At 44.4% G+C, this 11,724-nt stretch overlaps 1 protein-coding gene across 1 annotated transcript in view; it reads right to left on the bottom strand.

Annotated features, from left to right (window-relative positions):
* Positions 1 to 11,724, bottom strand: part of CFAP36 (cilia and flagella associated protein 36) — a 99,173-nt gene that overhangs the window by 7,032 nt on the left and 80,417 nt on the right.

Below are 11,724 nucleotides of genomic sequence, written 5' to 3'. Positions count from 1 at the left end.
TCAAGGAGGATTCAGAGGAAGCTTCAGACCAGAAGAAAACCATTGGAGACCCAGCCTGCCTCACAGGACTTGTCCACCCCTAAGTCCCAATAATTACTTCAGTATTGGACAGATGGAGGCAGATAGGTATACTGCAGCCAAAAGGTCTTATGGTCCTGACCAGACCTGTCTGTTTTTTTTTTTTTTCTAAACAGCCAACCTTCCACAGTAGAACCTAAGGAAAGAGCCAAAATATTCTAAATTGTGAACTGAGTCACATTTACAATCCTCCTCACAAAGTCTCCCCTGTTAAACCCCATAGATCCTCCTACATAGCAGGAAGGAATGCTCCAGAACTCTGGATAAGTCAGCAGGGGCACTTGCAGTGATTTCCATAATTACTTGTTTAGTCCATTTTGGAATACACAGCTACTAAAGCCATAGCATCACCATTGTCTTTAAATCATATCAGTTGAGATTTTTGGGCATCCATTGGGCATCATAAAAAGGTGTGCCATGAGTAATGAACACAGCTAAAGACATGAGGCTCAGTGTTCTCAACTTGTTGACAGTAGCCACCTGACAAATTCTCTCTGATACATCCAGTGTTCCGGACCTTGGTCTGGGACACGAAGACTTTAAAATGAGCTGTGTCTAGAAGAGACTATTACAAACTCCAATTGTAATAAGGAACAACATGGGACTCCAGGTAGTTTTTCTCATGAATTCTGTTGACTTCAGAACCTCAAGGTTCCACTTGTGTCTCCACTGAATCCCTTCTAAAATTATGTCCATGATCAGCTAATCCTCCATCGGAGGGAAAACATGCAATCCCATCATATATAAACAGCTACTACAACCATCAAGAATTTTGTAGATACACACTAAGCCTACACTGGCCCAAAAAGGAAGCATTTTGAATTAATAGTGGTATTTCCCATGTAAGAGCATAATTTTCTTCCGGTATTTGTTTCTCCATTTCCTTTATCACCACCTAAGTAAAACATTACACACACAAATTACAATAGTTACATGGTAAAAGTGCAAAGTCAAGCACTCAAATGTTTGGAAATGCCAGAATTAAGGTTGCTCACCCAATCTTAATCTAGACCGCTATTTTTCCTCACTGGACCTCCTCCCATGACACATGCTAGGGAAAAAGAGTGGCTTTAGTTTTCTTAACTTTGCCATCATGCAGCAGGCCCTTGTGTTTCTGTTATAGTTCCCATTGAACTATATTGGCAGCAGACTTCTATCCCAGTGACTGTTGCTCTGATTGTTGCAACATGGACATTAAAGACCATACTAACTAGCTCACTGATGGACTGATTTAAAAAATATATATATATATTTTTTGGAAGGGAGCCTTCTTCCACCTCACAAATCGTTTTGTGTATCAACTAATACTTGGTAATAATGATTAGTAGTCCCCAATGCACAGTGTAAGCTTTGAAGACTGGTAAACAGTCATTTTAATGTTACAATCAAAGAGAAGGGGTGCCAAAACACGTGTCCTATCACTCTTCTCTGGCCACTGTAGCTGCTACCAGGTTTTCATGGTGAGTGTGGCAGAAGGTCATCAGTGTCCCTGTGCTCCAATTACTTCTGCCCTTTTGCAGATTGCTTGGATGGTATTTTCATATTGCCAGATGTCCCTCTCACCTACTTGATAAGGATCCATCAAAACAGGCACTGTTAACCTTTCTAGAGGAAGAACAGTGTCCACTTACTTTAGATATGCCAGCGTCATGGACAGTTGCCAAAGAAAGTGGAATAATCCTAGCCATTTTCATACAATCGTAGTAGGAACTGATTAAAGACTTACTAGATCATACAGTCCATCTCTTCACAAATGCAGGATGCTCTTTTACAGAATATTTTCTAGTATTTTCTATAGTTCTAAATATTCCAAGTGAGAGAGTTTCTACCATTTCAGGGCTATTTTGTTGTCATTTAGATTTTTCTGATATTCAGCCTCATTCTTCTCCTTTTCAATTTCATCTCATTCATCCTAGTAGTGTACCATCTTACCTCACTTTTCGCTACTTGATACACTGTTATCATTAGCCTTTGTTTATGGGCCTTCAGCTTGTTTTCATTACACAAGACAGTGTTCCACACAAAGCCTGTGTAATTTTCAAGTGACATATGTAAAACAGTGTCAAATGCTTTACTAAGTCCAAATATTTCTTCTACTACATTACACTTGTGCACTAATTTTGAGACTCTGGGTTTTTTAGGAAAGGCAATGAAAAGTTTGGCAAAAAAATTCTTCATATGCTGAAAAAGCTGAAAATTTGTTTTTTTTCCTCCTTTCGCCAACTGATAGATATTTGGTATCTGTCAAGATAACAGTCTTGCATGTTCACCTGTTTCTTTCTTCTTGGACAGGAGATGCAGAATGTTGTACAGCTGCCCATGCTGAAAAGAGAATAGTGCCACTGGAGCAGGAATTGATTCCAGTTGCACTGGTGGCATATGTCTGTGTAGGCACCAGAGCCAAGTGTGTCATGGATTGATCAAGTCACAACTCTCAATTCCAATACACTTTGTACACTCATAATGCCAAGAGCTCCTACAAAGTCTGGCATCAACTGAACTTCAGCTAGTTTGATACTAGGTGCATGTATCTGATAAGCCAACATAACGTGGTGGAAAGAAAATAAGAATCTATAGAGTATACTCTATCTTCTAGAGGACTCAAGGTGACTGAGGCAGTATGAATGCTACTGTGACTGGAGTCTCCATAGGTTTTCCAGCTTCTGAGAACAGAGTGGAATGCCTTCAGAGTTAAATACGCTCCTCATGAGGTAAACCTGTGTTTAGGGAGAGATGAGTCCCTGTCTCCTGAGCTGGTGTCAAACATGAATAGGGTGGTGTACTGAGGCCACAAAGAAACTGATGTTTTGAAGCAGTCTGTCAACATGAGAGCATCAAATGTAACTGAAGTTTCAAGGTGTTCAGTCACAGTTTCTACACTAACCACATAAGATCTATGTTGAGACAACTAGTGCCAACATAATCACAACCCTCAGCTGTAATGCCAGCCTCTTGCTTGTTTAAGGTTTTTGCCTTTTGTAGCCTTTATGCTATGTTGATTTCAGGATAGATTTACAAGGATTATGGCAGGAGTGCCTTCAGGTGCTCATCCTGGAACCCATCGGTCCATAGTAATATGTGGCACCAATCTAATTCAGACCAGACACCAATCAGTTGTATCAACAGTTAAATCATTTAGAACACTTTTTGAAGTTGCTGTGCTGCTTCTATAGTATAGATATCTAAAAAAGTAAAGGGGGAGCGGCCTGCAAAGTCCTAGTAAGGAGGAGAGGATGGAAGATGATAAAATACGAGTAGGATCTGATTTGAAACAGTCAAATGAAAAAGATTCCCATTCATTTATATCACATAATGGCAGACAGCTAAAAAGTGACAATTTTTTTAACTGCTTATATACAAATGCTAGAAATCTAAATAATAAGATGGGTGAACTTGAGTGCCTCATATTAAATGAGGATATTCATATAATAGGCGTCACAGAAACTTGGTGGAATGAGGATAATGAATGGGACACAATAATACAAGAGTACAAAACGTATCGGAAGGACAGAACAGGTCATGTGGCGGGGCGGGGGGGATGGCACCATCTGTGAAAGAAAGCGTAGAGTCAAATGAAGTAAAAATCTTAAATGAACCAAACTGTACCATACAATTTGTATGGATAGTAATTCCATGCTTGAATAATAACAATATAGCAGTAGGAATATACTGCTGACCAAGATGGTAAAAGTGACTGTGAAATGCTAGGCTATAAAGATAAAAAAAATCAATAATAACACGGGATTTCAACTATCCTCATATTGACTGGGTACATACCACCTCAAGACGGGATACAGAGATAAAGTTTTTTAACCTTAAATGACTGCTTTTTGCAGCAGCTAGTCCTGGAACCCACAAGAGGAGAGGCAATTCCTGATTTAGTCCTAAGTGGAGCACAAGATCTGGTCCAAGAGGTGAATATAGCTGAACCGCTTGGTAATAGTGATCATAATAAAATTAAATTTAATATCCCTGGGGTGGGGTGGGGGAACACCACTACAGTAGCATTTAATTTCTGAAAGGGGAACTATACAAAAATGAGGAAGTTAGTTAAACAGAAATTAAAAGGTACAGTGCCAAAAGTGAAATCCCTGCAAGCTGTATGAAAACTTTAAAGACACCATAATTGAGGCTCAGCTTAAATTTATACCCTAAACTAAAAAACATAGTAAGAAGACCAAAAAAGTGCCACCATGACTAACCTACAAAGTAAAAGAAGCAGTGACAAGCAAAAAGGCATCCTTTAAAAAGTGGAAGTTAAATCCTAGTGAGGAAAATAGAAAGGAGCATAAACTCTGGCAAGTGAAGTGTAAAAATACAATTAGGAGGCCAAAAAAGAATTTGAAGAACAGCTAGCCAAAGACTCAAAAAGTAATAGCAAAAAAATGTTTAAGTACATCCGAAGCAGGAAGCCTGCTATACAACCAGTGGGATCACTGGACAATTGAGATGCTAAAGGAACACTCAAGGAAGACAAGGCCACTTCAGAGAAACTACATTAATTCTTTGCATCTGTCTTCATGGCTGAGGATGTGACGGAGATTCCCAAACCTGAGCCATTCTTTTTAGATGACAAATCTGAGGAACTGTCCCAGATTGAGGTGTCATTAGAGGAGGTTTTTGGAACAAACTGATAAACCAGTAATAAATCACCAGGACCACATGGTATTCACCCAAGAGTTCTGAAGGAACTCAAATGTGAAATTGCATAACTACTAACTGTGGTATGTAATCTATCATTTAAATCAGTTTCTGTACCAGATGACTGGAGGATGGCTAATGTGATGCCAATTTTTTAAAAAGACCCCAGAGGCGATCCCAGCAATTACAGGCCAGTAACTTCAGTACCAGGCAAACGGGTTGCAACTGTAGTAAAGAACAGAATTTTCAAACTCATAGATGAACATGATTTGTTGGGGAAGAGTCAACATGGTTTTTGTAAAGGGAAATCATGCCTCACCAATCTACTAGAATTCTTTGAGGGGGGTCAACAAGCATGTGGACAAGGGGGATCCAGTGGATCTATTGTACAGAGATTTTCAGAAAGCCTTTGACACGGTCCCTCACCGAAGGCTCTGAAGCAAAGCAATCTGTCATGGGATAAAAGAGAAGGTCCACTTATGGATCGGTAACTGGTTAAAAGATAGGAAACTAAGGTTAGGAATAAATGATCAGTTTTCAGAATGGAGAGAGGTAAATAGTAGTGTCACCCAGGGTCTGTTCTGGGACCAGTCCTATTCAACATATTCCTAAATGATCTGGAAAAGGGGGTAAACAGTGAGGTGGCAAAATCTGTGGATGATACAAAACTACTTAAAATAGTTAAATCCCAGACAGATTGTGACGAGCTACAAAAGAATCTCTCAAAACTGCGTGACTGGGCAACAAAATGGCAGATGAAATTTAATGTTGATAAATGCAAAGTAATGCACATTGGAAAGCATAATCCCAACTATACATATAAAATGATGAGGTCTAAATTAGCTGTTACCACTCAAGAAAGAGATCTTTGAGTCATTGTGGATAGTTCTCCGAAAACATCCACTCGATGTGCAGCAGCAGTTAAAAAAGCTAACAGAATGTTGGGAATCATTAGGAAAGAGAAAATATCATATTGCCTCTATATAAATCCATGGTACGCCCACACCTTGAATAATGCATGCAGATATGGTCACCCGATCTCAAAAAAATATATATTGGAATTTGAAAAGGTACAGAAAAGGCTAACAAAAAGGATCAGGGGTATGGAACAGCTTCCATATAAGGAGAGATTAATAAGACTGGGACTTTTCAGCTTGGAAAAGAGAGACAACTAATGGGGAATATGATAGAGCTTTATAACATCATGACTAGTGTGGAGAAAGTAAACAAGGAAGTGGTATTTACTCCTTCTGATAACACAAGAACTAGGGATCACCAAATGAAATTAACAGTCAGCAGGTTTAAAACAAATAAAAGGAATTATTTCTTTATACAGTGTACAGTCAACCTGTGAAACTCTTTGCCAGAGGATGTTGTGAAGGCCAAGACTATAACAGGGTTCAAAAAAGACCTAGATAAATTAATGGAGGATAGGTCCATCAATGGCTATTCGCCAGGATGGGCAGGGTCGGTGTCCCTAGCCTCTGTCAGAATCTGGGAATGGGCGACACTTGATGATTACCTGTTCTGTTCCTCTGAAGCACCTAGCAATGGCTACTGTCAGAAGATAGGATACTAGGCTAGATGGACATTTTGTCTGACCCAGTATGGCAGTTCTTATGTTCTTAAACTATATGTAAACACATTTATTTAAGCACTTTTAGATCTTAATTATAATAACTAAGAATTTGAATAAATGTAATAAAATGGTGAAAAAACGTTTACTCACCTTCTCGTAACTGTTGTTCTTCAAGATGTGTTGCTCATGTCCATTCCAATTAGGTGTGCACGCGCCGCATGCACAGTTGTCAGAAAGTTTTTCTCCTAGCAGCACATGTCGGGTTGGCTGTGGAGCCCCCTGGAGTGGTGCATTCATGGCACTCAATATATGACCCTGCACCTCCTCAGTTCCTTCTTGCCGTTACTCTGACAGAGTGGAAGGCGGGAGGGTTTGGAATGGATATGAGCAACACATCTCAAAGAACAACAGTTACGAGAAGATGAGTAACTGTTTTTTCTTCTTCGAGTGATTGCTCATATCAATTCCAATTAGGTGACTTCCAAGCCTTACCTAGGCGGCGGGGTCGGAGTTATGGAAACGCTGATTGGAGCACCACTCTGCCGAAAGCTGCATTATCTCTGGCATGGTGGTCCTGCTTTGAGCAGGGGGTTGGACTAGATGACCTCCTGAGGTCCCTTCCAACCCTGATATTCTATGATTCTATGATGGCATAGTGAGAAGTGAACGTATGTACCGAGGACTGAGTTGCTGCCTGCAGATTTCTTGTATCGGGACCCGGGCCAGGAACGCTGCTGATGAGGCCTGGACCCTCATGGAGTGCGCTGTAAGAGCTGGTGCTGATATTTTGGCCAGCTCATAGCACATGCGGATGCATGACGTGATCCAGGAGGATATTCTTCGAGATGAGACCGGGAGTCCTTTTATCCAGTCTGCCACCGATATGAACAGCTGGTTCTACTTCTAGAATGGCTTAGTGCGCTCAATGTGGAAAGCTCGTGCTCGCCAAACATCGAGGGAGTGCAGCCTCTGCTCCGGGCTACTGTCATGAGGCTTAGGGTAAAAGACTGGCAGGAAAATGTCCTGACTGGTGTGGAAGTGTGACACCACCTTGGGAAGAAAGGCTGGATGAGGCCTGAGTTGCACCTTATCCCTGTGGAAAATCATGTAAGGCGGGTCTGAGGTAAGGGCCTTTAGCTCGGACACCCTCCTTGCAGATGTAATGGCGATCAGAAAGGCTACCTTACTTGACAGATATAGAAGGGAACAAGTCGCCAGCAGTTCAAATGGGGGCCCAATTAACCTGGTCCTCTCCAGTGTAAAATCCCACATGGGGACAGGCTGCCTGATCTGGGGATGTAGGCAGTCCAGACCATTGAGGAAAAGACCAAACATAGGGTTGGTGAAGACAGATTGACCAGATGCTCCCAGGTAGAAGGCCGAGATAGCAGCGAGGTGTACCCTTATGGAGGATGCTGCCAGGCCTTCCTGTTTCAGGTGCAGGAGGTACTTCAATATCAGAGGTATAGGTACTTGGAGAGGGGGGGTACGACATTCAAACCAACAAGAAAATCTCTTCCACTTCTCCAGATATGTGGCTCTAGTGGAGGGCTTCCTGCCTCCTTACTTGTTCTGAGCACAGAAGTTCCATGGGGTTCAGCCATGAAGCTTCCAAGCCATGAGGTGGAGGGACCGCAGGTTGGGGTGATGAAGGTGACTGTGGTCCTGAGTGATTAAGTCGGGGAGGAGAGGCAACGTGATCGGGGCATCACCAACAGTTCCAAGAGAGTGGTGTACCAATGTTGTCTGCTGGAGCCACCAGAATTATCACTGCCCTATCCCTGCGGACCTTGAGAACAACCCTGTGCACAAGAGGGAATGGGGGAAAAGCGTAGAGCAAGCGAGCTCCCCAGGGTAGCAGGAATGCGTTCGTGAATGAGCCTGGGCTGTGTCCCTGGTAGGAGCAGAACACTGGGCACTTCCTGTTGCAGTGGGTGGCAAACAGGTCGACCTGGAGAAATCTCCACTTTCGGAAAATGAGGTGTATGACACCCGGATGGACCACTCGTGCATGTGGAAGGCCCTGCTGAGGTGATCCGCCAGTGTGTTCTGAATGCCTGGTAGAAAGGATGCTTCCAGATGAATGGAGCAGGCTATGCAGAACTCCCACAGCCGGAGGACTTACTGACATAGGGGAGAGGAATGGGGTACACTCTGCTTGTTGATGTAAAACATGGCAGTAATGTTGTCTGTTAGAACAGGCCTCACATGCTAGTCGCACTGCCCTCAGCTCCTTGATGTTGATATGGATGGAGAGCTCGTCCTGCGCCCAAAGGCCCTGTGTTTGGAGGTCTCCCAAATGCATATCCCATCCCAAAGCCAACGCGTCCGTTACCAGGGACAAGGAAGGCTGAGAGCTGTTGAAGGGGACTCCTTCACATACTGTTTGAGAGTTGAGCCACCACTGAAGGGACTCCAGGACCTGCCTTGGCACCGTGACCACTGAATTCAAGCTATTGTGTCCCAGGCAGTAGGCCAAAGCGAGCCATGTCTGTAGAGGCCTGAGCCTCAGTCTGGTGTGCCGGGTCACATAAGTGCAGGCAGCCATGTGGCCAAGGAGAATCAGGCACCCCCTTTCTGTAGTGGTTGGGAATTGCCGGAAGCCTTGAATGATGTCTATGATGGCTTAGAATCAGGCCTCTGGCAGAAGTGCTCATGCCTGAACCGAGTCTACCACCAGCCTAATTAATTCTAATCTTTGGGTCAGTTCCACGGTGGACTTCCCCAAGTTGAGGAGGAGACCCAGTCACTCGAATGTAGATCTGACTAATCAGATTTCAGACCCCACCTGCCCCCTGGTGCAGCTCCTGCGCAGCCAGTTGTTGAGGTAGGAGTAGACTTGCACCTGCCGCCGATGGAAGAAAGCAGCCATGACCGACATGCACTTGGTGAACACTCGGGGGGGCTGTTGAGAGGCCAAACGGTAGGAACGTGAATTAATAATGCTTGTGGTTGACCATGAAGCATAGGAAGTGCCGGTGTGTGGGTCGAATCACTATATGGAAGTATGCGTCTTTCATGTCGAGGGCAGCGTACCAGTCTCCCGGATCCACGGAGGGAATAATGGTGCCCACGGAGACCATGCGGAACTTCAACTTTACTATGAATTTGTTGAGTCTGCACAGATCTAGAATGGGTCTGAGGACCCCGTTTGCCTTGGGGACTAGAAAGTATCGGGAGTAGAATCCCTTGCCCCTTAAGTCCTGAGGAACCTCCTCCACCGCTTCCATGGCAAGGAGCGCCTGCACCTCCTGGATAGGAGCTGCTGCTGAGGCTTGAAATGTTTCCGTTGGGTTGCCGGAGTGTGCATACCCAAGGATTTCATAGTAGCCCTTGAGTCTTTTAGGCGATACAGCCTAGAGTCAGTCTGCTCCACGAACAGACCCGCCCCATCAAAAGGCAGTGTGACGGATTCGGTCACAGAGACCGCCTTGGGACTGTCACCTGATGTGCCGAGACTACCTCTGAGCCTGTTTTCCCTGCCAGCTTGGGACTTCAGAACCCTGTCTTGTTGAGCCAGATACACTAATCTGCTGCAACACAGACCCGGGGTCTGAACCACCCCAAAGCTGCAGACTTAACTGAAAACGGCTTAGCAAGTGTTCCTGTCTCTAGCACCCAGACACTCAGCTCCCAATGGGATCCAAACCCCAAATAAATCCTTTTTACTCTGTATAAGGCTTATACAGGGTAAACTCATAAATTGTTCACCCTCTATAACGCTGATAGAGAGAGATGCAGAGCTGTTTGCTCCCCCAGGTATCAATTACTTACTCTGGGTTAATTAATAAGCAAAAAGTGATTTTATTAAGTACAAAAAGTAGGATTTAAGTGGTTCCAACTAATAACAAACAGAACAAAGTAAGTTACCAAGCAAAATAAAACATGCAAGTCTAAGCCTAATACATTAAGAAACTGATTACAGATGAAATCTCACCCCCAGAGATGTTCCAATTAGCTTCTTTCACAGACTGGACTCCTTTCTAGTCTGGGTCCAGAAATCACCCACACCCCTGTAGTTACTGTCCTTTGTTCCAGTTTCTTTCAGGCATCTCTTTGGGGTGGAGAGGCCATCTCTTGAGCCAGCTGAAGACAAAATGGAGAGGCTGCAGGGCCTTTTATATTCTCTCTCTTGTGGGTGGAAACTCCTTTGTTCTTCTGTGCAAAGTCACAGCAACAAGATGGAGTTTGTAGCCACCTGGGCAAGTCACATGTCCATGAATGATTTAGCTTTTGGAGGCCAAGGCCATTGTTTACATGTAAGTTTGAAAGTTCCCAGGAAAGCTCAGATGTGGATTGGCGTCTCCCAAAGTCCATTGTCAGCTAAATGTTTTTTGATTGGGCACTTACTGAGAATAGCCCTTTCTCAGGAAGCTGATCAAATGCTTCACTACTTAGAATCAAACACATTGCAATACAAGTACATAGCTAATATTCATAATTTCAAATACAAAAATGATACACATTTACAGACAGCATAATCATAACCAACAAACTACAACCTTTCCATAGACACCCCACTTGACTTCCTCTGTACAAGAACTTGTGCAACCATAGGACCCTGGTTGCAACAATGATCTCTACGGTCACAGTTCATGTCAATAACGTCACAGGCAGGTCCTGCATGGTCTGCTGAACCTTGGGTGGAAGTTCTGAGGCCTGCAGGCATTAGCTATGCCCCATGGCAATACCGGAGGACAAGGTGTGCGTCACCGAGTCCGCAGCATCCAGTGAGGCCTGTAAAGAGGTCCGTGCCACCGTCTTGCCTTCCTCCACTATAGCTCCAAACTCCTCCTTGGACTCAGCTGGCACCAGCTCCTTAAACCTGAGCATCGAGTTCCAAGAGTTGAAGCTGTACCTACTCAGAATTGCCTGCTGATTGGCAATCCTGAGTTGCAAAACCCCCCCCCCCCCCCCCCCCGTAGAGTACACTTTGCACCCAAATAAGTCCAGGTGCTTGGCGTCCTTGGACTTAGGCACTGGGGCTTGTTACCCCTGCCTTTCCTTCTCGTTCACCGCAGCCATCACCAACGAGCAAGGCAGTAGGGTGTCTGTTTGTTTGCGTCAGGGAAGCCTGGCTGTTTAAAAATAGCCAGAGCTTCGCGAACCAGCTGAGCGGCGGCGAACCAGCTGAGCAGCGGGGGACAGCAGAGCAGCTCACAGCAGGAGTTTGCCTGGGACTGGTAAGTATCCGAGTGTGTGTTTGTTTGCTTGCTGAGGAAGTATCCGAGCGTGTGTTTGTTTGCTTGCTGAGGAAGTATCCGAGCGTGTGTTTGCTGGGGGGGCAGTGTGAGAGCCTGAGTGAGTGTCTGATTGGCTGCTAGCCTGCACGGGGTGGGCAGTAGGGTGTCTGTTTGTTTGCATCAGGGAAGCCTGGCTGTTTAAAAATAGCCAGAGCTTCGCGAACCAGCTGAGCAGCGGGGGAC

The sequence above is a fragment of the Caretta caretta genome, chromosome 3, assembly GCF_965140235.1.
Source record: "Caretta caretta isolate rCarCar2 chromosome 3, rCarCar1.hap1, whole genome shotgun sequence".
Lineage (NCBI taxonomy): Eukaryota > Metazoa > Chordata > Testudines > Cheloniidae > Caretta > Caretta caretta.
This window is presented reverse-complemented; position numbering and strand designations above follow the sequence as displayed.